At 41.0% G+C, this 22,569-nt stretch overlaps 1 pseudogene; it reads right to left on the bottom strand.

The window, feature by feature from the left end:
• Nucleotides 1-5,843: 5,843 nt before the first annotated feature.
• The window catches only part of LOC149869399 (uncharacterized), a 50,150-nt pseudogene continuing 33,424 nt past the window's right edge, over nucleotides 5,844-22,569 (bottom strand).

Here is a 22,569-nt window from a genome sequence, read left to right as displayed (position 1 = left end):
CCATCCACTACCCTTCTCCATGTGCGGCCACTGATCTGGGACGAGTCACTGCAACCCCCCCCTCCACACACACACTCACACACACACACATGCTCCCCTTCTCCACAACTGGTCACTACTCTAGTTTCAAAAAAATGGAATTTTCCAGGAGGTGCTTGGTCCTGTGCATGCCGGATTTATGAGGTTATAATATAATACATTTAGAAAATTTGTGTGTAATCTCAAAGAAATTAATGCAAAATACCCAGATAGCCATCACGGTGACCTTTATAAAAACTAGAGCTTATTATTATTATTTTAAAAGAACCCTTTAAAAAAAGTTTTAAAAATCTCAATTTTATTGAAATGATAAAAATGAACAAAATGTGTCATTTCTTTCATTTTTTCTTTTCTCTAATGTAAGCCACATGGACAACAATAGAGGCAATGAGCAAGGGGAATTTGAGTTTAAAAAATTATAAAATAATAGTTAGCAAGAAACCCATGATAACTCCCAGCCCAGGAAAAATGTTGTCCTTTAATGCTTTTAATTGCTCAAAGGCTTTTTCTTTCTCTGACGATATCAGCTGACTCCTGGTAGCCAAGGCTGAAATTAGTCTCTCCTGCAGTGGGCTTTGATTCTTTTCTTCATCTTGCAGCCAGTACAGTTAAATCCTGGGGAAAGCCTACCTATTTTTACTGCTACCAGTCTTTCTGCATCCAAGCTAGATGTTTTTCTCTCTTCCATAAAGCCTATCAATCATTTTTCTCTAGTTTCACAGGGACTTAAGTTCTTCTCTCTCTTTTTTTTAACGAAGTCTTGACACAGGTCTCACCAGCTGCTCTTGTTCTGACACCCTGGGCTTCCCTACTGATTTTGCTCTTTCCCCCTCCTCCTGCACCATTTCCAGATGGTCTTTTCTCAGGAAGAGGAAAAGTCAGAAATTTTGGAGCCCAGGATTTTTTGACAGCCTTTTCATCTTCTGACCCTAGTCCAATCATGGGAAGGATCTCCTGCTGCCATCTTATTTCTAATTTTGTCTCTTGTTTATTTCTACAAGAGAAAAAAACCAGGCATTAATACAGGCAAAGTCACACATTTAATTATACTAAACATATGAGTAAAAGTGTCTTCATTCTGCCACATACTGGACTGTTCTACAAAGAACATGGTAACTATATAAAAATCAAATGCTCAAGTAAGTGTTACCAGGTTACCAGTGAATATTGCGTGTTATTTTAATTATGAAATTAATTAATTAGTAATGAAAGATTTCATCATTCTTAGCAGATTAGTAGTATCTGAGAACTGTAAAAACAAAATGATTTTTTTAAGATGCTAAAACAAATCAATTCAACATAGCTAATTAAAGAATAAGAAAATTACCCTTCAAGCAACAAATAGATTGACGTGTGCTGTTTGAAGTACAGAACTGGTTCTACCATTTCTTGCAACAACTAAATGCTAGTTGTCCAATAATATTAGCATTTCTGCAGGGTCCTAACAAGCCAGATGGACACCAGGGGCAGTTGCTGATACCACTGGCATTATTATGCACCTATGGTGGCACCTGTTATTTTTTCCTCCCTCTGATCCATGTCAGTGATCAGAGTTACTGCCTCAGTTGCTCCACTTTAATTATACTACTTTATTCCTGAAAAACCTCAAAACACAACTTGATCTTTCCCTTTGTATTACTTTGGGAAACACGTTCGTTTTTTTGTTCTTCCTGTTACGATTCTCAATGGCTTGATTTTTCTGAAAATTTGTAACAAGCTTGAGTAAGAACATAGATAAAACTTTCAGTCTGAATTCTGACTGGAAGTAAACTAAGGATTTGAGAGGTACCAAGCATCTTCATGTCATTATGAAGTAATTAAAACTTTTTAAAAGACCATCAAAAACATTAGTGGTCAAAACTGAATGTTATAGAGATAATAGAAAGATGGTGAGTAATAATTACAACTGGAGTATAACGAAAAGTGTGACTGCTCTGGAACAAAGAAGGGGCCGAGATTAAAAAGATACTTAGACATGACACCAAAAGTAAAGGACTCTTTGCTTCTGCTTCAGTTTGCAGTAAATAAGACAATATTGAATATGGATATATTTTAAGGAATAGAAAAGCTGTTAGGAAAAATGCAAATTGGTGAACCCAGCTGTACAGCAACAAAGGGATTTTAAAAACACTTTTATTTCACATTAAAGTGAAACTGATATTACAAGGTTCTCTATCCAATTGTGGTATGAGCACGAGCCACAAAAGAGCTCAATTTCTTTTCATCTCACAATTTCAAATGCAAGATGAAGACATGCTCTATGAGTACAGTTCCAATTTCAACCATGATTTTTGTTCAGACTTTATCTATTGCAAGTTGACTACCAACTGGCAGGAAGATCACAGTTTAGAAAGATCAGTTGTGAAATCTCATAGTTGTTTGTGACTAACTGAATATTACAGGTTTTCAAGAAAGTGGCAAAGATAATTAAAATAATCTTGGTGGTGACAGCAGCGAAGGCTATAGCTGATATAACTGCAGTGTTCTGTGCCATATTAAAAGTGGCTTCAGTCCACAATGATACAATCACAGGGCATTTTTACACGTGTCTGGAGTGGGGGTGCTTTAATTAGAGTGGTTCTTGGGAATCACTCTAATTAAAAGTGCCCACAGCATCTTGTGTATTCAGCATCCTGCTCTTCAAAATGGTGGCAGGGGCTCTTTAACTAAAGCCTGTTAGTTTTAGTTAAAGTGCTCCCACCACCATTTTGAAGCATGGGGTTGCTGAATACATGACGACAAGGCTGCTGGAGCATACTAATTAGTAGGGCTGTGAAAAGCTTCTGGTGGTGATTCGATTTGGAGGAGATATGGCTCAATTCAGTGGCTGAATCTCCGAATCTGAATCAAATCAGGGGACCAATTTAAAGGTCCAAATCAATTCAAAGCTCTCCGAATCTGTGGAAAAGGTTCAGAGAGCTTAGATGATTTGAGTAGTCCCTAGTGGCTGCAGCAGGGAGCAGCAGCCAACTCCAAGCTGGTAAGTACTAAGGGTGGGGAAGGGGGGGCTGGGGAATGAGACCATGGGGGGACCCCTGCCAGCCCCTCTGACCCTCCCCCACTCCTCCAGCCCTCCCTACCCATGCCTGCTCCCCCAGCCCCCGCATGGCTGCCCCCCGCCTGCCCCAGCTTCCAGTACTTTAAAAAAAAGCCCCGGCTCACTGGGTGCTGGTGGGTGGGGGGGCTATCCCTGGTGCCCCCCCACTGAATGGGGGGCCCTGCACAAACCCCCTGACCCCCCTCTTGCTCCCCCGGTTCCCCCACAGGTGCCCCACCCAGGCCAGCTCTGGCCCTTTAATGGAAAAAAAAGCTGAGGAAAGCCCCAGGACTTACCACTTCTGCTTTGGCTCTAGCTTTGGGGGCTCATGCAGAGCCCCCCCCCATGCAGAAGGGGGCAGTGGGGGGCAGCAGCTGAATCTCTGAATCAGATTAATCTGAATCGAATTGGGACAGTGATTCAAATCACTGAATTGAATCACTATTCCCCCAAATTGGTTGAATACAAATCTGAAGCAAATACTAGCCACTTCACACAGGCTTACTAATTAGCACATTCCAAAAGACTCAATTAACTGCTATAGCACCTATACACATGCCCAATGCCTGCTCTGATTAATGTTAATTAGCATGCATCAGAGCAGGCATTAGGCATGTGTATAGGTGCTCACAGCACATGTAAAATGTATAATTTTGCATGTGCACAATTGGATGACTTGCAGATTACATATGTTGCAAAATAATTTCTTTCAAGGAACCATTGGCAAAAATCATTGGAACCTTTTTTGCAGATTTGTAAGTCTATCATTTTAGTCAGATTTAAAGCAGAAATTCTTTAATGAATACATATGTACCATGCAATCAGCAAGCTTTTCTTTCAAGTTCAGTGAGCATGTCTACACATTTGTTAATGAGCAGTAGTTACTGCACATTTAATGTAGTGCTTGTGAAATGAAGTACTAACTAACTAGCAAATGAGGAAGAGAGATCAAAAATAAGGGATTTCCTTAGTAAGAATATTTCTATATACTGGGCACTTCCACATGTGCAATAAATGTGCTTGAATAAACTCCGGTGCAATCTGAGCTGGACTAAAGTAATACAGACATCCCTGTCTACACCTGTGTTTAAGCACAGTAAATTTACTTCTCCATTGGATAGTACTTGTATCTGATGGGACTACCCAACAGCGCAGTAAATTAATCTACACTGGCGTAATTGCCATGCGTATATATATGGTGATGCTTTACTGTGCAGCAAATTAGTCTACTGCACAGTAAAGCACATGCATAGATGCACACACTATGTTCTATCTATCTAATACTATGTCAGGTCTAACACTTTAAATGAAAACTTTACAAGAGTCACTTATTAGTCATGGGTTTTAAGTATTTAATTTATATTTAATATTACAGTATGTGTGATATCCTAATTAGCAATTTCAAGGTGAAGCAAATAAAGTATCTAAATAGCTATTAAACAGTTGCTGGGTCTCTAATATTAATAGTTAATTGAAATATAATTTATTGACTAGTGTATCTAAAGGCATCTCAGAAATTAATGATAGTTTTTATATATGAACTAGCACTTGATTATTAATGTTTGTAAAGCCAAAACTGTTCAAATTATGTTAAATGAATATTTTATTACATAGGTATTACATTCTTATTATATAAACTGATACATGAAGGTATTGTTTCCCTTTGCCAGGCAGCATATTTTGGAGGCTGCAGGTCCTTTTGCAATTTGGAATAGAAGTCTATCAGGTATTTTCTTTATATAATTTACATAGATGCCCAAGACCTTGAAGAAAGATGATAAACAGCACACTGACAACTCCTTGTCAAAACACTTGGGTGAAGCAACAGCACCATAGTTCTCTTCTAAGAAGCAGTTGTTTGGGGCAATTGTCTCCTGCTTGGGCCTTTCATATTCTAAATTAATTAACAGTGCTTTTTTCTTCCCTCAGACCTAGAATTTCACTGCTGAGAAACCTCACTAGTTCCTGATAAGCAGGGATCCCGGTTTTCTCTGACAAAATAAATGCAAATTCTCTGATAAAAAACCCAAAATCTGTGATAAAATTAAAGGCTCCCCACAGCCCCCCATGGCCCTGATGGTGCCCCTCACTCCCCCCACAGCCTTCTCAGACTTGCTGATGTCCCTCTTTCCCCCCACTACAGCTCCACAGCCCTGCTAATGTGTTCCTTGCCCCCCCCCCCACAGGCCCTGGCCCCCCAGCCCTACCAGAGGGGGCCCCCAGCTGCCAGGGCTTTGGGGCCAGGGACCCAGGTCCGCAGTTCCCTGCCCCCAACAGAAGGCAGCTGCTGCAGAAGGAGCACTAGCTGGCTCCCCCACTGCTGCTTGCCTGTTGCAGGCTTGGCCAGGGGCAGGGCCAACTCTCAGCAGCAGCATGCATAAGGGGGACCCATGCCCCCCAGATGTGGGTGGGGGCAGGGGAAGGCTGGGTATGTGCTGTGGGCTTGTGTTCCTGGCCCTGCTGCCCTCCCCCAGGATGTGGCTGTGTCCATCTCCACCCCCCTCCCCCCACTGCTATGTGGATCTGAGTAGTGCAGATCCCTGCTGTTCTGCTCCCTGCACCTGTTTGCAGCAATAAGGGCTGGATTCAAGTTTTAAGAGGTCTCAAATAAGTTAAGCTTTGGCTCGAGCCCCCACCCAGAAACCTGGGACAACTAGATTTAAACTGGATAAACAAACTCCCTTGCAAGTAATGTGTCAACAAAACCCAGGTTTATTACAAGATAAAGGGGAAAGTTACTCAGTTACTGTGGGGTGTTAAAATACAGTTACAGCATTCCAGCCACATTTTCAGGTTTCAGACATTGATGCTGAGCACTGAAAAGAACCAAGTTTGGAGAAACTTCTTTCTACATCAGCTGAATTTATATTCAGCTGCAGGAATACCACTGCATATTTTCCCAGGTTGGGAATGCAGTCTTTAACAGCCATCCAGAACTGAATCAGATCCTCAGCATCTGCAAATCCATCATTTACAATTCCTAAATACATTGGCCATTCCATGCTGCACTCACTAGGCAGTGTTAATTCTGATTTCACTGTTTCATAGTCTGTACAAACAGAACTAATTTGTTTAGGATCCAGTGCTCAAACAGTGCAGGGAAAATCAACTGCTGGCTCTTTACTTTTCATGTGGTACTGTCTCAGTTTATCAGCAGCACTCTGAGCAGCTGTGGATCCTCTCACATTATCAGCTGCTAGGACAAGATGCTCCAACCATGAAATTAAATCCAAGACAGTGTTGTACACTTTATGTACTTGGTGTTTCTAGGACTGTAAAAGGTCCAGTGCTGTCACCGGGTGTCCACAGTTCTCTGCAATGTACTCCACATCATTGGGCAGGTCTGCTACTGCTAACAGGCTGGCCAGTTCCCGCAGAACAGCTGTATCCCCTTGTTCTGTTTGCTCAAGTTTCACAAACACATGGTAGAGCCAGGAGTACTGCACTTGGTACTTGGCACAACTGAACCATGTGTTCCACCTGGTCACAACTGATTCTGGTGGAAGTGCTGGCGAATCAACTTTCTGATCCTCCAGGTATTTTAAGAACCGTGCACAACGAGCTGGAGCTTTCACTAAAAGGGACTTCATTAAAGTTACAAAGTGATCCACTTGCTTGAAGGTCTCTTGTCAAGTAGTTCCTGCCAAAGCAACTATATGATCGTAGCAGTGAATAAGTACATAGTTTGACCACAGACCACAAAGCACATCATTCCAAACCTTCACCACGTAGCTTGCATGGTCTGTTACAAATGCCAATATTTGCTCAAGCAGTATGCAAATTCCATCAGACAGGAAATCAAGGCTTGTGCAATGGTGGCATGATTAACTTTCCTCAAGCACACTGTCTTTACTAGCTGTGGTGTGGGAATGTTACATGCTTGGGAGGCTGTACCTTGAGCACCTGAAATAAAATGCTGAGAACTGGTCTGTTCTGGAAGTCAGTTGTTTCATCAGCAATCACGGCAATGAAGTTTCCCTCAAAGTCTTTAAGAAGACGTTGTTTTTCCTCTTCAAAAAGAGCTGGTAGGTGGGAAAACACTTTGTCTGACTTGGGAATGGCACCGCTTCCATTCATGTATTTGCTAAAAAAAACTCTGACAACAGGTAAATCCATTTTATGCAGAAGAATGTCTGATTTTAAACACATTCGACTAAAATCCAAAGTGATGGTGTCACAGTGGGCTTTGGCAGCTGTAGAATGCTGCAGTTACAGTGCATGGCTTCTTTGGATTTGGAAACAGAAACAGAAAACCCAGATTCCTGCTGAAAGGGGAATACCTAGCCTTCACAGGTGAACTTGGACATCGATCATGTTAATTATCTGTTCTTCAATAAAAGGAAACCTCCAAGATCTAGCTGGCACAGAAGGATACTCTGAGGGTGCACTTGCTTAAACATTCGAGCCCCCTAATGGATAAGTTACCTGCAATTTTAAACATCTTTTAAAGTCATCAGCATTTGAAATGCAAGCAGTTTACCTATTGCAGGTATGTAAGCATAAGCATAATTTTATTCATGGGAGTTACCCCACAAGAATCAATAGGATCAATCAGACTAAATATCTAATTTAAGAAAGGTGTATTTTTCAGTGGAAGGGGAAAGTAAAAATGCATTTAGAAATAAGGAATAATAAGGCAAATTATCCTCAACTGTTGTAGTGCTGTTTCACCCAATGCATATTCTGATAAACTATACCAAAATCCTTGATTCAGCAAGCACTTAAGGGTAAAGAATGCATACCTCAACTCATTTAAAACCAAATTACTTAATGGCGAATTGTACTAGGGCAGCAACTATAACAAATGTCTGATTTGTTTTAATTAGTACTCAGGCCTTTCCAAGGCAAAGCACACAATGATTAGAGATAAAAAGACCAAAGCCAGATTGGAAGAGTGGAAAGGAAATAGAGGACACATCTACACAAGACAAATTAATGCTCATTAGCCTAATTTAATGTGCATTATGGGCTTGCATCTATACGCATACACACTTAATGTGCATTAAAATGATGAAATTAGGCTAATAACACCCAAATTTGATATCTGCAAATGCAGGTATCAAATTTAGGTGTGATTAGTTCAAATGCATTAACACACATGTAGATGTGACCCAGCACTAACTTTAGTGCTGGGACTGCCCAGCCACTAGAGGCACATGGCAGGCTGCAGAGACTTGGCACTAACATTAGTACCAAGGGAACTAATGTTAGTCCCTGCATGTATAAGCACCTGACAAAAAAAATAAAAACCCAATCTGTTTAATGCACATTAGCTTAATGCACATTAAATTTAGCCACACTTAAATGCACATGTAGTCATGCCCAGAGACGTTTAAATCTAGTTTGATATTTCTGTCTGTCCACTCACATAATGAAGGACCTAGTATACAAAGAACATAAATATTTTTATACACTAGGACCACAGGGAAGAAATAGGAAACCCAGAGGGCTGTATTTATATTAACAGATCTGAACAAGCCAATTCAAAAATTCTCATTAAAGCTGCTGTACAAACATAATTTCAAAAAAAGGGTTTTTTAAAGTTTTCCAATCTAATAGGGGCTTAGAAGTATTAGAAAACTCAAGAGGAATGCTGGGATGGGTTTCAAGGCTTTTTTTCTAGGGCAAAATCATTTAGATATGTTAAACAAGATTTAGGTAGAACCAGAATACTGGTATACTTACCTGAATCAATATTTTCAGGTTCACACATAATAAATCTAGCTCGCTTGTCTGTTAATGGATCTGGTAGAGTGTGTTTGGCAAGGCTTATGCCTGGCAGCCTATCATAATGCTCAGTGGGTGTGATTCTGGCCTCACTGAAACCAGTTTCAAAATCCCCAGTGATTGCAGTGAGGTCAGGATTGCATCCAATGCTTTCTATTGCTTTAGCATTAAAAATGAAAATTTTTCTTTATGAAACTGTTTTTGAGGTAGTGTTTGGGAATAAAATGTCTCCATGTGTGAAATATGTCATGTAATACTTAAGTTCCACAGTAAGCTTTCCATATAGTTATGTTCTTACTTTTGTTTGAAGATGACCAATCTTTGTCCACTTCAAACCATGGCAGGGCAGAAATATGATTCAAGTAGATTTTTTTCTGTGTTCCCAAATCAATGGGATTGTTTTAGTTGAAAGTCTGGAGTCCTCATTTGAATATCTGGACTGGTGATTTTGGTGTTTCTCCAAGTTAGAAACAGACAAGTTACTTTTTTGTATAAGTCACCACTTTTTCTGTGCACAGTAACTTTCAAGAGGACTTTCATGGGGATACTTGGTAGGAGATTTCACAGTAAATGTTGGACACTGTCTAAAATAATCTCCTAATAGACCAATAGTTCCAACAGCAGGCACATTTAAGAGCCATAATGGTAGTACATATCAATGATCAGTGACCTAAGAAGGTTATAAATATACCATAACTGTCTATTTTGTTAAAAATCTGCTTACTAAAGGATGTCCAAGTACCATAGACTGATGCAAAGAAGTTCATAAATATGAATTTATATGATGGATTGTGCCTATTTAGAATCAGCAGTTATCCTTTATTGGGTCGGCAATCTGCATTTTTTAAAATATTCATAATAGTCACCCAGCTCAATTTCCTATGCACACCATGCTAAGTATATACTTCTAAATCTTTTAAGTTGCTCCCTTATGTTTTCTGATGTATTGCTAGTTTTCCCTCCTTTGAAATCTTACAAATGCATTTCAGGAAATGCATGATATGATTTTTATTTTTACTTTAAAGTAAGATTTTCCTTCTGCGTTTTATTTAAATGCTGAAAAAAAATTAGTGATTAGACCAACCACAAAGTGTAGATATAGATTTTGGACACCTACTTGCTGATTATTAAAAACATCCAGAACTTCTGGGACTGCAAAACTGAGACAGATGTTTTACTATACATTATAGTAGTTCCAGCTTCTGGTTAAATAGAATATATAGACACAAGCCTTGTCATGGTATTTCTGTTTCCAGTCCTTAATAAAACCTTGCGATATGAACCTGTTGTCTTGTCAGCTACTGTATTTTTGTAAAGTTAAGTAATTTTTTCAAGCCTGCAAGAGTTGGTTCAAATTTCTTGACCAAATTGAGTTACCTCATTCATTTTGTTAAGCATCATTTTTGGATTTAAAATTTTATATAGAGCTGTGAAAAAAGAGAAGTGTCTACAAAGCTAAAAATAATCAGACTAATTAGGAATAACATGTAGATGTATAACATGTTTATAGTTTAGACTAAAGAAAATGGGAGAAGATGCATTTTTAAGTACTTTGTATTTTACAGATATTGCATTTGACAATAATTTGACACAGGGAAAAATCTTGCATTAGAAGGTGACAGAAAACATGACCTCATGCATCTTTTCCATATGCAATTTCTATTAAACAAACCAAACTCTCTCTCTCACTACTACCATGGATTATACTACTTTTTACTATTGTGTACCCCACTGAGTGGCATCAGAAAAAAGAAAACACTTTAAATTTTATGCATATGGAGATTTCTTCATATTGTTCCAGCAAAGAAAAATGCTTCTTGTATACCTTTTTATACTAACATAAGCCATGTGCTTTTCTTTCAAAATCACATCTGAAGACATCATGAGGCATGTCAGACTATTTATTTGGAAGTCCAGTGCAGTCAAACAAACACTGGTGGCTCTGGCCACAGTCTTTTACAGTAAACATTAAGGCTAGGGACAGACACTACACAAACTGGTATAAGTGATTGGAAACAGGTTTAAATCTATAACAAAAGAGAAGATCAGGACACATAAACTTGTTGCAAATGGCTGAGCCCGGTTTAAGATAAACCTACATGGATTAATATCAGACTTATAGGTTAAAGCTGTCTATTGAACTTCTGTTCAGGATCCCCTCTCAACTCAATTATTTCACCATCCCCCAGCATCCCAGCATGCCTTGCAGCCCCTCCCCTTCCCTCCCCACCAAACATCCTCCATCACAGGGTGGCCTGCTGGAACACAGCTCACACTCTGCTGCTCCAGCCCAGTGTCTAGCTGACCCCACTCCCGGGCTGTTACAGAGCCACCCACACAGCTCTGACCAGCCACGGCTCCCGGCAGCACACAGCCCACAGCAGGTAGGTGTGAGGGAAAGATGGGGACCCAACAAGAAGCCTTCCCTCAGGGAAGTCTGCACAGCCCTCGGCTTGGCCAGCACGCAGCTTGGACCTGGGGTGGGTGGGGAGGGAAGTGTGGAAAGATCCAACACAACAGGTTCCTTCAAGGGTCCCATTGACTCCCTCCATTAGCTCTGAGTTTCCAGTTGGCTAAGCCAGGGCTGTGTGGACCCCAGGGGAAGCATTCATCTTGGTTCCTCTTGTGTCCCCCTGCCAACTCTGGGTTGCCCCCTGGCTGAGCTGGAGCTGGGGCTGTGCAGACCCTGAGGGAAGTGTCTATGTTGGCTCCTCACACCCCGCTATGCCTGCCCCAGCCAGGAGCTGAGGCTGGGCAGAGGGGCTGTGGTCTGACAGAGCTGAAGTCTCAGTTCCCTTCCCCCTCTCTCTTTCAGCTCTGACTCACCCCATGCCCCCACTGGCCAGGCCACCAAGCATACCAGCACTCGCTCTGGTAGCCTTAGTGCTGGGAGGGACTGCAGTAACAGCAGGGGCTTGGGGCATGTGCCCCATAGCCAATCAAGGATGGCCTCAGCTCAGCTAGATTTGACTGCCCTCAGCAACATCCAGCATGTGCAGGAGTGCCCCCTGGCTTCTGGCCTTGCAGGCATCTATTTTCTGCCCCACAACTGAAGGAGAAATGTGTGTTCCATTCTCTCCTATCTAATCTTTGCAGTTTAGAGAAACCCCATTTGCCTTTGGGCTTTTTGACTATCTGTGTGAGGTCTGCCAAAAGTTAATGCTACCCCGGGATTTCTCTAAGGAATTTCTGGAGGCCATTAGGTGAACCAGAGTCATCTCAGCTTATCTATAACTGCTCCTTTTCCTCTACCCTCCCAAACAAGAGGAAGAAAAAGAAATAGCTAGGGAAACAACTGTTCTTCCTCCCACTATATGATATATCTTAAAATATTTTTATTTTGAGAAGACAGGATTTTCAAGACAGATATTTTTAAATACTCATGTGGTCATATCAGAGGTTACCACTTGACAGAGAAAAGGAGATCTTTTAGGCTACGGTATACTCATGTGGAATTATAAGCAAAGTAATTTTATTTACACAGTTTAACTCCTGCAGATGATTTCTGTGTTGCTCCCTTTGATTTAAAATAAACATAAAGTAAAGGTGGTAACCCAAAGCTATAAGAAAGACACTTTATATACTCAGATTTGCTCTGATTAATCTTCAGCTTTAAAGTATATAAATGTGATTTATTTCTTTATACAGAGGTACATTAAATAGCTAACATATCAGCTGGAAATATGGCCTTGAGTAGCATTACACACTTCATTGATGAAATGAAGCATCCTTCTGTTGCCTTCTAGTCATCCAATATGTGTCATTTTAACTAATCTTCCTTGATAGAATAATTTATGGTACTCACCTAATGAACTCACTCTTTAGGTCAAAATCAGATGGAAGAACTAAGTACTACTCAGAGTCAATACTGGACTTCCTATTTTCTCAGAAAGATTAACAGAGCTGCAAGGGAGGTGACTTTAACTGAAATGCCAGCTCACAGCACCAGGACAAACTTAATCAGGCCAGTTAAGATACTGACAAGTCAGGAGACTTTAATAAAGTGGATCTTTGTATTAACTGTAGCTATGCTTTCTCCTTTAATTTTTCAGGTCTCAGACATTGTGAGTCTAGCAGACAAACAGTAGCGATCCTGAAAACTCACAGGGCCTTGTTTGATCATGCTTGAATCTCTAGTGAACAAGATCCTTGCAGCTTAGGAAATGAGCAATTTTATTTAAGAGATGGGAGAAAAAGATATGCCAACTAAAAAAAAAGGGAATTTCATAGTAACAAAGGAATTGCGAGCTCATTCTGTATAAAAAAATCTATGGCATGTATACATCTTTTTTCTTCAAAAATACTATATTAGCATTATTAGCATTTCTTATTTTGTTCTATTGTACCAAAGGGGTTTCAAAAGTGTTTGAATAGGTATGTATCTTGATGCTACAATGGATTTTCATTAAATTTAACGTATAGGAGCTTATGGTGACTGCCAACAAGGTATAAAGGGAGAATTAACTGAGGCCTTGCTGTCATTGCATTGCTTGAGCCAAGTATTCACTGGAGCTCACTCAGGAGAAAACAAATAATATATTGGAATGATTTTATCCTAGCTCATGAAGCAGAAATAAGTGCAGACATTGAATTTCAGGAAGCCTCAGAGAAAATATAGCAGAGAATAAGCTCTGTAGTAAAGTGTAACTTTCAGAAAAATTATTGTAGCAGAAGTGATGCACTTTAGAAATCAAGGCATGTTATAGTAGCAAGTTAGTATTAATACAGCCTAAGTAAAAGGCAAATGTTTGTGTACACAGCAATTTAGTTCACATACAAAATCTAAATGTGGATAAGGGTTTGTTAAACAATAATCACAGTTGTTGAAAGTTATGCCAATTCACAACCACAGCAGAGACCATAATCTTTCTTATTTTTTAAGCTTCCAAGGCTAACTGGTAGTCTCACTTATTTATATGGGCAGAACAAATAGGAATGGAATCCTAAATTAGCTGTGACCTAAAAATGAGAGGTGGGGAAACAAAGTTGATAGTTACAAAAATAATAGAAATATCATTTAACATGTTACATTTTCAGTGTAATATATTAAAGCTTTCTAGCATAAGCTTTGAAAAGTTGCAAAACAAAGCAATTTTCATGAGGAATCATGAAGAGAAACCAACTGGCAGCAGATCTGAAAATGATATGCTCAGTTATGTTGTTTAAAATGCAACTAGAAAAATAAGAGGCCTGGCTGCTAAAATAAATAAATAGCGTTTAGCAGGGCTGTGCGAAATTTTGATGAGCGTTTCACTTTGAAGCTGTTTCGATGTGTTTTGAGCTCAAAACACCAAAATCAAAATGAAACAAAAGGCTTAAAAACAGCTTCAAAACAAAATGAGAGCACCTGAAATGTGAGTTCCATGGGGCTTGCAGAGCTACTCGGAGTGCAGTCTGGTGGCGGGAGGCGGGAGAGAGCCAGGGCTGCGCTCCAACCGGCTCTGCCAGCTGCACAAAGTTCAGCCCAGTGGTGGGAGGCAGAGTGCAGCTGCAGCCCTGGCAATCCCCTGCCTCCTGCCACCGGGCTGCACTCCAAGTAGCTCCACCAGTCCCATGGAGCGCAGCCTGGCAGCAGGAGGTGGGGGAGAGCCACTAGCCAGGGCTGTGCCCAACACTGGTCCCAGGTGGCAGCAGCAGCCTCCTGTCATCCCGAGCACAGATCCAGGGACCCAGGAGGACTCTGGCACAGCTCCACAGCCCTCCTGGGGGTGTGGGCCCCCAGATCTGCATACGGGATAACAGGAGACTGCCACAGGCCAGTGGCAGCACCAGTCTTCCTAGCGCTGGGTGCAGGCTGTGCCCAGCACTGGTCTCAGGTGGCAGCAGCAGCCTCCTGTCATCTTGAGCACAGCTCCAGGGACCCACAGCCCTGGGAAGAGTCTGGCATAAACCCACAGCCCTCCTGGGGGTGCAGAAGGCTGCCACTGCTGGGAAGTGACACAAGTTTTGCTTGTGGTGCAGTTTCTAAGAAACCCCTGCACCTATCTCCTTGAAACTTGGCAGGCTTCATGCCCCCAGAAAGGGCTACCATCTTTATAATGTTCATTTAAATCAGACAATAAATTACAAAGTTATAAGCATTTTCATGCTTCCCTATTATAGCCTATGGGCGAAATGTCAAAACATGTTGAAACAGTGAAACGGTTTTGATTAAACAAAACAGGAAAGTGCTTTGAAATGAAACAAAATGACAAAACAAAACACTGTCCCTTCAAAATGGCAAAACAGAAGTTGAAATGAAATTGTGCTGTTTCACCCAGCCCTAGCATTTTGACTCTTTCCAGTTACATATTAAACAAATCATTCAGTTTAAATATTCTATGGTATTACTTAGTGGGATTGAAAAATGTTGATGTAAGCCTCTAGTGCTGAAACTGTCAGTTTAAGGTTCAGCCAACAAAATTTAGGGTAAATTTTACAAAGCTTTGCCTAACTATGATAGATGTTAAGCAACAGAACAATCTGACTAGCCAAGTTGTATATTCACCATCACTGAAGAAGTGTAAAAGCAGACTAGACTCTGTATAGGAGATAATTTTAGACCGAGTTAAGTCTAATCAAACTGAAAGAGGAATGGACTAAATGTCCAGGCCTTTTTCTGTGATACAAGATTCTCATTTCAGGGTTAGAAATGAAGATCCAGAAGCACTGAATAAGATGCTTGATCTCTCCCCTCTGAGCAGCCTGCTCTGGAGACTGCCTTTTTTTTATCATCAGTTGGAGAGACCTTCCATCAAGGTGTTTCAGAGCTTGGCTGCAGACCCCTGTATACAGGATGGTCTGTTATTGCCTTATTGTCATGGTCCACTATAGCAACATTTCTCAACCTGTGGATCATGACACAAAAGTGGGTCACAAAAATATTTCAGAGGGTTGTGAGCAAGTGCTAGAAAAAACACACAAAAGCACAGGCTTCCCCTTGCAGGCTGGCAGCGTTCCAGCCTGCAAGGAGTTGCTTGGTGCATGGCCAGCATGCAGCTAGGCAGGGGCATGGGAGCAGCTGAATGAAGGTAACTATGGGGTTGGAGGGCCAGGGCTTGATGACTGTAATCTGTGTGTGGGGGGGGGGGGGATGGGGGTGCAGTGCCTGCCAACACTGAGGGAAGGTGGCCAGGTACCAAGGCTGTAGGATGGCGGGGAAGTGGGGGCAGGTGTGTTGGTTGGGACAAGCCATCGATCTTTGCAAATGGGTCTCAGTACAAAAAAGGATAAGAACCACTGCACTATGGGACTTTGCATTTAAGCAGGACCCACACTACTCTGCTACTGTCTTTTCCCAGCCCTCCTATGCCTCTATTGCTAACCTTACATGCCTTTGATATTACTGGATATTGGGAAATGGAAAGAAGTCCTAGGACTGGTAGCAGCTCCGTAGTCATCCTGATCAGCTGCATCAGACTCATTGACCTATTCTTCATGTCTTCGCAGATTTCTGAGGGCTTTTTGGGGCCCCAGCGGTTAAAGCCTGTCTCTCCAGCCACTCCCACTTGGCCATTGGTAAAGATGTCAGCTTCTGGGGTTTAGGCCTGGCCTCAATGGTTATCTCACTTTTTTTAAGAGTTCCATCTCCACATACTAAAGCTCACCCCTCGGCTTGGGTGTGTCTTTCAGCCCATATGACAAGACAACAGGGGGCATACCCAAGTCCCCTATCTGCTGCAACCCAGTGCACAAGTCCAACACAAAACAAAAAGTAAACCAAAAGGTACAATCTATAGGCTTCACAAAAGAAATGGGAAGTACAATAATTGTAAAATCAGCTGATTTTATTCATTGTAAAATCATCCCACAAGCCTTCCTTACCTGTCTAAGACACTTCTTCTCCCAGTTCCTTTAGTTAGTTCCCCTAGCCACCACAGCACATGCACACACCATGCTCCTCTTCCCCTATCTACTTTGGTATAGCTTTCATCTGGGTTTAAACTGGGGCTCCCCGTTACAGACTTGTTCACACAATCATGACCATGCTATTTACATGAAGATCTTCAGATAAATGCAATCCTATTCAAATTCTACTAAATTCCTTTCCCCCCCCCACGGCTTAAAAACAAGAGGTCTGATTTTTGTTACTTTCTCTTTTACACTTACAGTAATACTCTGGCAATGTAAAGGAGGCTTTTCTAATGCGTTATTAGTTCAACAGATAACAAGTACAGAGCTCAAAAGGTCTCTGCAGTTGCCACAGATCAGTTTTACAGGACAGAAACTTTCCCAATTATTCAACGTCCTGATCTGGTTCCCTGAAGAGCGTGCAGACTTTTCCTAATTTAAGTTCTTCTCCAAATCAGGTGATTTTATAATTTCAGTGACTATATTTTTATCTTTTGCCATGACATTCTGATAAACTGTCTTCAAAGGCAAAATAAAAATATCCTTTCCTGTCAGAACCTTTTTATTCTCTGTTGGAAGGCAACTGTCACTCCCATTTTCCATGACTTCACTCTCAGCCTAGTCTCAGGTTAGGATTTTAAAGTGGAAAGAGAAAAAATAGCCATACAGAACATCTATAAGGAAGACACTGGCAATGATAATTCTGGGTAAGAAAGTCACAACATACATTTAATGGATATTTCATTTGAACTGCACCGTTTTTAGTGTTTAACCCATGTTTATGTCACACCTAACACAATGAATCCTCAAGCCCAGCTGGGGTTCTTGATGGAACTTTTTTGATAGAACAGCCCAGGGGGGTAGGGCTAAGATTCAGAGAGACCTAGACAAACTCGAGGATTGGACCAAAAGAAATCTCATGAAGTTCAGAAGGGACAAGTGCAAAGTCCTGCACTCAGGACAGAATAATCCCATGTACAGGTACAGACTGGGGACTGACTGCCTAAGCAGCAGGTCTGCAGAAACGGACCTGTGGGTTATAGTGGGCAATAAGCTGAATAGGAGCCTTTGCTGCCAAAGTCTAACAGCACACTGGGCTGCATTAGTAGGAGTGTTGCCAGAAGATCAAGGAACATGGTTCTTTCCCTCTATTTAGCACTGCTGAGGCCACATCTAGAGTACGGTGTCCAGTTTTGGGGCCCCACTACAGAAAGGATGTGGACACATTGGAGAGAGTCCAATGGAAGGCAATGAAAATGATTAGGTGGCTGGGGAACCTTATTTACAGGGAGAGGATGAAACTGGGATTATTTAGTCTGAAGAAAAGAAGACTGAGGTGAGATTTAATTACAACTTTCAACTACCTGAAGCGTGGTTACAAAGAAGATGGAGCTAAACTGTTCTCAGTGATGGTAGGTGACAGAACAAGGAGCAATGGTCTCAAGTCCCAGCAAAGGAAGTTTAGGCTATCTAGAGAGGTGGAATTTCCATACTAGGAGGTTTTTTGAGATTCAGGTAGAGAAATCCTTGGCTGGGATGATCTAATTGGTCCTGCTTTTAGCAGAGGGTTGGACCTGATGACCTCCTGAGGTCCCTTCCAACCCTAATGATCTATAATTCTATGATTCTATATTTTTAAGAAATAAAAGAACAGATAGACCATCACAAGGTAGTAAGTTTCAGACAATAATCTGGCTCTCCTGAAGGTCTAATTTGGCTCTCCTAAAGTTTTTTAGATGCAGAAAATCTAAAAGGGCAAGTTAATGCCTCATCCAATCTGGTAATAATATTGCAAGGAACTGGAAAATAGTTGGACAGCGTTTTGAAATATATTTAGCAGCAGCTGGTACAGAAAAGTGAATGTGAAGGAATCAATCTTTCCACATGATGTAAGAAATGTAGCATTAAACATTTCACATTTACTCTACTTTGAAGGAGAAATGCATACATGAATATGACAACAAATACCTCTTATCCCAAAACTAATGAAATGTGAACATTGCAACTTCCTTGGCTGTGAACAGATGTCACATCTTTCCTGGGATGATCCATTTTATTCCAGGACAAAGTGCAATGATAGAGACATCCATGACCATTATCCTGGAATACATCCAAGAAAAAAAGTTTTCTGGAAAAGAGATGTTATTGCAGGATATTGAAAAATATGTTTATACAGTTATCCTAGACTTGCATTATTGAATTAACAGCAGAAATGTGGTGCTGCCTTTGGCTGCTTAGTAAACGCTGATTAGAAGGCCAATGTGTGTACATGAAAAACCTAGGATATTTTTGATCTAGGACAAGCACAGGCACAATTTATCTAGGGACAAATGCAACATCTGTTCCTAGCCTTTAGGTCCAATGAACAGGAATGGGTAAACTATTGATCAGCCGGTGATGGAATGAAGGGGACATTGTAAAGTCTTCCCAGCACATAGTGATCTGACAGATACATTAATAAAAGGACAGAATAGTCAGTGGAATTATAGATGTTGAGGGAGAGGCACTTTGTGTGCAATCATCTACTTTAAGCAAGATCTTATAGATAGCATTATAGTAGAAATGATTAAATAAACAGAAGTTAGGTACACATGAGGTATGAAAGGGAAAGGCTGCTAGTAAATAAGTTATGGGAAAACACACTGCAATGGTAGGAAATGTCCAGAGCTAAAATAAAGGCAAGGACAAGAATATTAAATAGAAGATTAGAAATAGAAAGATTTGTCCCTGGTGGAATTCAGCTTTGATTTCTATCCTATTCTCATGCCAGTATTGGATACCACTGTAATAAACTCATTATGAAAACCCAAGACAGAAAGCACTTCATTCTCAGTAAACCCTGCCTCTTAAGAATACAAGGCAGAAGGGCCATTTCTCACTGAAAGTGACAGAAAAATGATTGAGAATTGCCTATAAAAACGTATTCCACGCATTGCAGCTGAAAAAGTCTGATCTTTCCCTTTGCTGCCCTAAAATGTTTAACAATAAACATTTACATATAGAGACACTCTTTTACTTAGACTACAGACATTGAGAATTGAAGGACCGTCCCTCATTTAAGCTAGTTAGAGAAAGAGAAAGGGTTTTCAGAGGTTGCCTTGAATTGGCACCATTGATTTTTACAGAGCACGGTGTGTGCACCAATGAGTTCCTTGATGGCTGCACGAGTGACAGGCCTGCCCACAGGTAGGGCACACCCACACACTAGCACTCCTTTCCCAATCATCCACAGAGATTCCAAAGGATGCTAAGCCATCTTTGCAAGCATCCTGAAATCTGTGCAGTGGTCTGCTTCTCTTTCTAGACCCTTCACGAGCTTCAGAGTACAGCACATTCTTCAGGATCCTGAGATCCGGCATTTGCTTGACATGACCAAACCACCTGAGTCTTTTCTTACTAACCAATATTCCCATGAATGACATACCAGCATGATTTAACAATTCCACATTTGTCACCCTATCTTGCCATCTTATTTGAAGAATTTTAGGCAGGTGTCTGATATGAAAGCTGTTTAGTCTTTTGACATGTTTGGCATAGGTCATCCATGTTTCTAAGCCATAAAGAAGAGTGGATAAAAGACATATCTCATAGATATGAATTTTCACCTTAGTTGACAGTTTATTATTGTTCCAGGCTCTGCCTTGCAAAAGACAAAAGTTCCTGGCTGCTTCACTGATTCTACTAGCAAGCTCAGCATCAAAATCTACACTGCTGGTAAAAGTAGAGCCAAGGTAGAAAAACTGGTCAATAACAACCAGATAAGTACCATCTAGCATGATATCTAGAACTGGTTCTGGAGAGCCTTGGTTCATGATAAAAGTCTTCTTCAAAGTGTTGCCTACTGCTCCACAATACAGTTCATTATTTAGTCCTTATTATCCGTGTATGCCTGTGTTTATGGAACCCGGTGATAACTACAAAACCAACTTAGTCAAAGTGGATACTGAAGACGATACAGCAAAACAATTCTCAGTTGGTATGTATCACCAGCTACTGAAAATTGTTCTCTGTTATTTAATACTAATAACTCAGAATTATTCAAGACATTCAGTGCAAGGATCTCAAAGCACCTTACAAACAATGAGTTTCATAGAATCATAGAAAGTTAGGATTGGATTTTCTCGCACCATTAACCTATATTATATGGAAATACCTATACCTAAAACTTCTCTTTGCTCTACAGGTTTACTGCCTTCTTCAAATGACTTTTTCAATTTACCCAATGCTGTTAAGCAGAAGTCATTGAAAAATGGGATTTTGTGCCTGAAAACTTGTGGCATTGTCCTTCCAGCTATATATACTTGATACTATATAAAAAAGATATCACCAAAGAAACTTTGCTTATCACATATTCTGTGGACCAGGTGTGGCCAACCTGAGGCACAGGTACCAGAAGTGTCATGGACAGCCACTCTGTGTAGCAGGAAAGAAATCAGGGAGCAGGGAGCACAGGGAAAGAGGATGAAAGAGCAGCAGCAGATCAGGGAGAAGGGGATTGGAGAGGCACTCATGGAGAATATGGGGCTAATTTGTAGCACATTTGTCAAAAAAGGTTGCCCCTACTACTCTGGGCCATCACACCTACAACACTTCTCCAACCCTACTACATACCTTTAGCAAGTGCATAGTGGTGACTTCCATAAGCATGTTTTAATTTAGATGTCTCATGTGATTCCCTAGACCTTGTAAACTTCCAATAATCAGCTTGATTTCTAATAAACAAAATCAGTGACAAGCTAAACTTGAGGCTAATATGTATGAGATTTTCATGTACTCTTGACCAGTGTAAGGCATAATACAGCACAGAATATATTTTATAATCTTTGGAATATATACTCCGGGAGAAGATGGGGTAATCACTGGGGAGAAATGAGAACCCCAAATACTCATGTTAAAATTAGCCATACAAAACATCTATAAGGAATACACTCTATAAGGAAGACATCTATAAGGAAGACCCTTCACTGAGGATGATCATAGAATCTCACCAATCCAGAGTGCTCACAAAGTTAGGACCTTGTTACACATAAACTTTAGGTGGATCCAGGAGCTCTTAACACCTGGATTGTCTCCACATTAACACCCAAAACTAGTTTTAAGCATACTTTAGGCATCTTAAAGTTATGTCACTTAAGGACAGATTTATCTCCGATACGTGTTACCCAAGTCATGTTCCATTAATATGGGGCCATTCCCTACAGATAAGGTAGCCAATTTTCAGTCCTCCAGCATTGCAGAATGCAGTGCCCCCTCCCTCCTGTTCTGTGTGGGCAAACTTTGCACTCCCTGACCTCTAGTGCTGGGGGGATGGGCTTCTGGCACCAAAAGCATGTGCAAGCTAAGTAGGTGTCAGGGCCTGAACAGGTCTAGGGTGGGTGGGAAGGAACAGGATAGGGAAGTAGTTCAGGTTGCCATGAGTTGCAGCTTCCTACCTAGGGCAGGGTCAGCAGCTCCCCGAAAAGCACCTTCCCTCACTACTCCCACCTCCCACCCACCCTGGGAAGTTTGGCCAGCACCCACGCACCCCAATCCCAACGCACAAATTATTAAAGCACAAAACCTTCTTTAATTTCTTTCTTTATCTTTTTTTACTTTTTTTTAACTACTTTTTTTTTCCTTCAGTGGCTGACTTCTTTCATTTCATAACCCTTCCATGAACTGCATGTTCTTTCTACCTCACATTTCATTACCTGCCCACATCTCATTTACTCTCCACCTCCCAGCTTCATGTTCCCACCTCACCCTACCCCAACACGTCTCTCCAACACCCCAGCCTAGAGCAGAGATGGAAACCTTTCCTAGTTCACCAGCCCGGTAGCAGCAACTCACAGCTGTAGCTCCTAACTAGACCCCTGCTAGCCAGCCTTCTAGTAGCAAGCCACAGCTATGCAGGTGGAAAATAGTCAAATAATTTTATTTAGCTTTAAGTTGTAACT

The sequence above is a fragment of the Crocodylus siamensis genome, chromosome 3 (assembly GCF_052110815.1).
Source record: "Crocodylus siamensis isolate JL-2025a chromosome 3, ASM5211081v1, whole genome shotgun sequence".
Taxonomy (NCBI): domain Eukaryota; kingdom Metazoa; phylum Chordata; order Crocodylia; family Crocodylidae; genus Crocodylus; species Crocodylus siamensis.
Note: the sequence above shows the minus strand (reverse complement) of the source record. Positions and strands in the feature narration are given on the sequence as shown.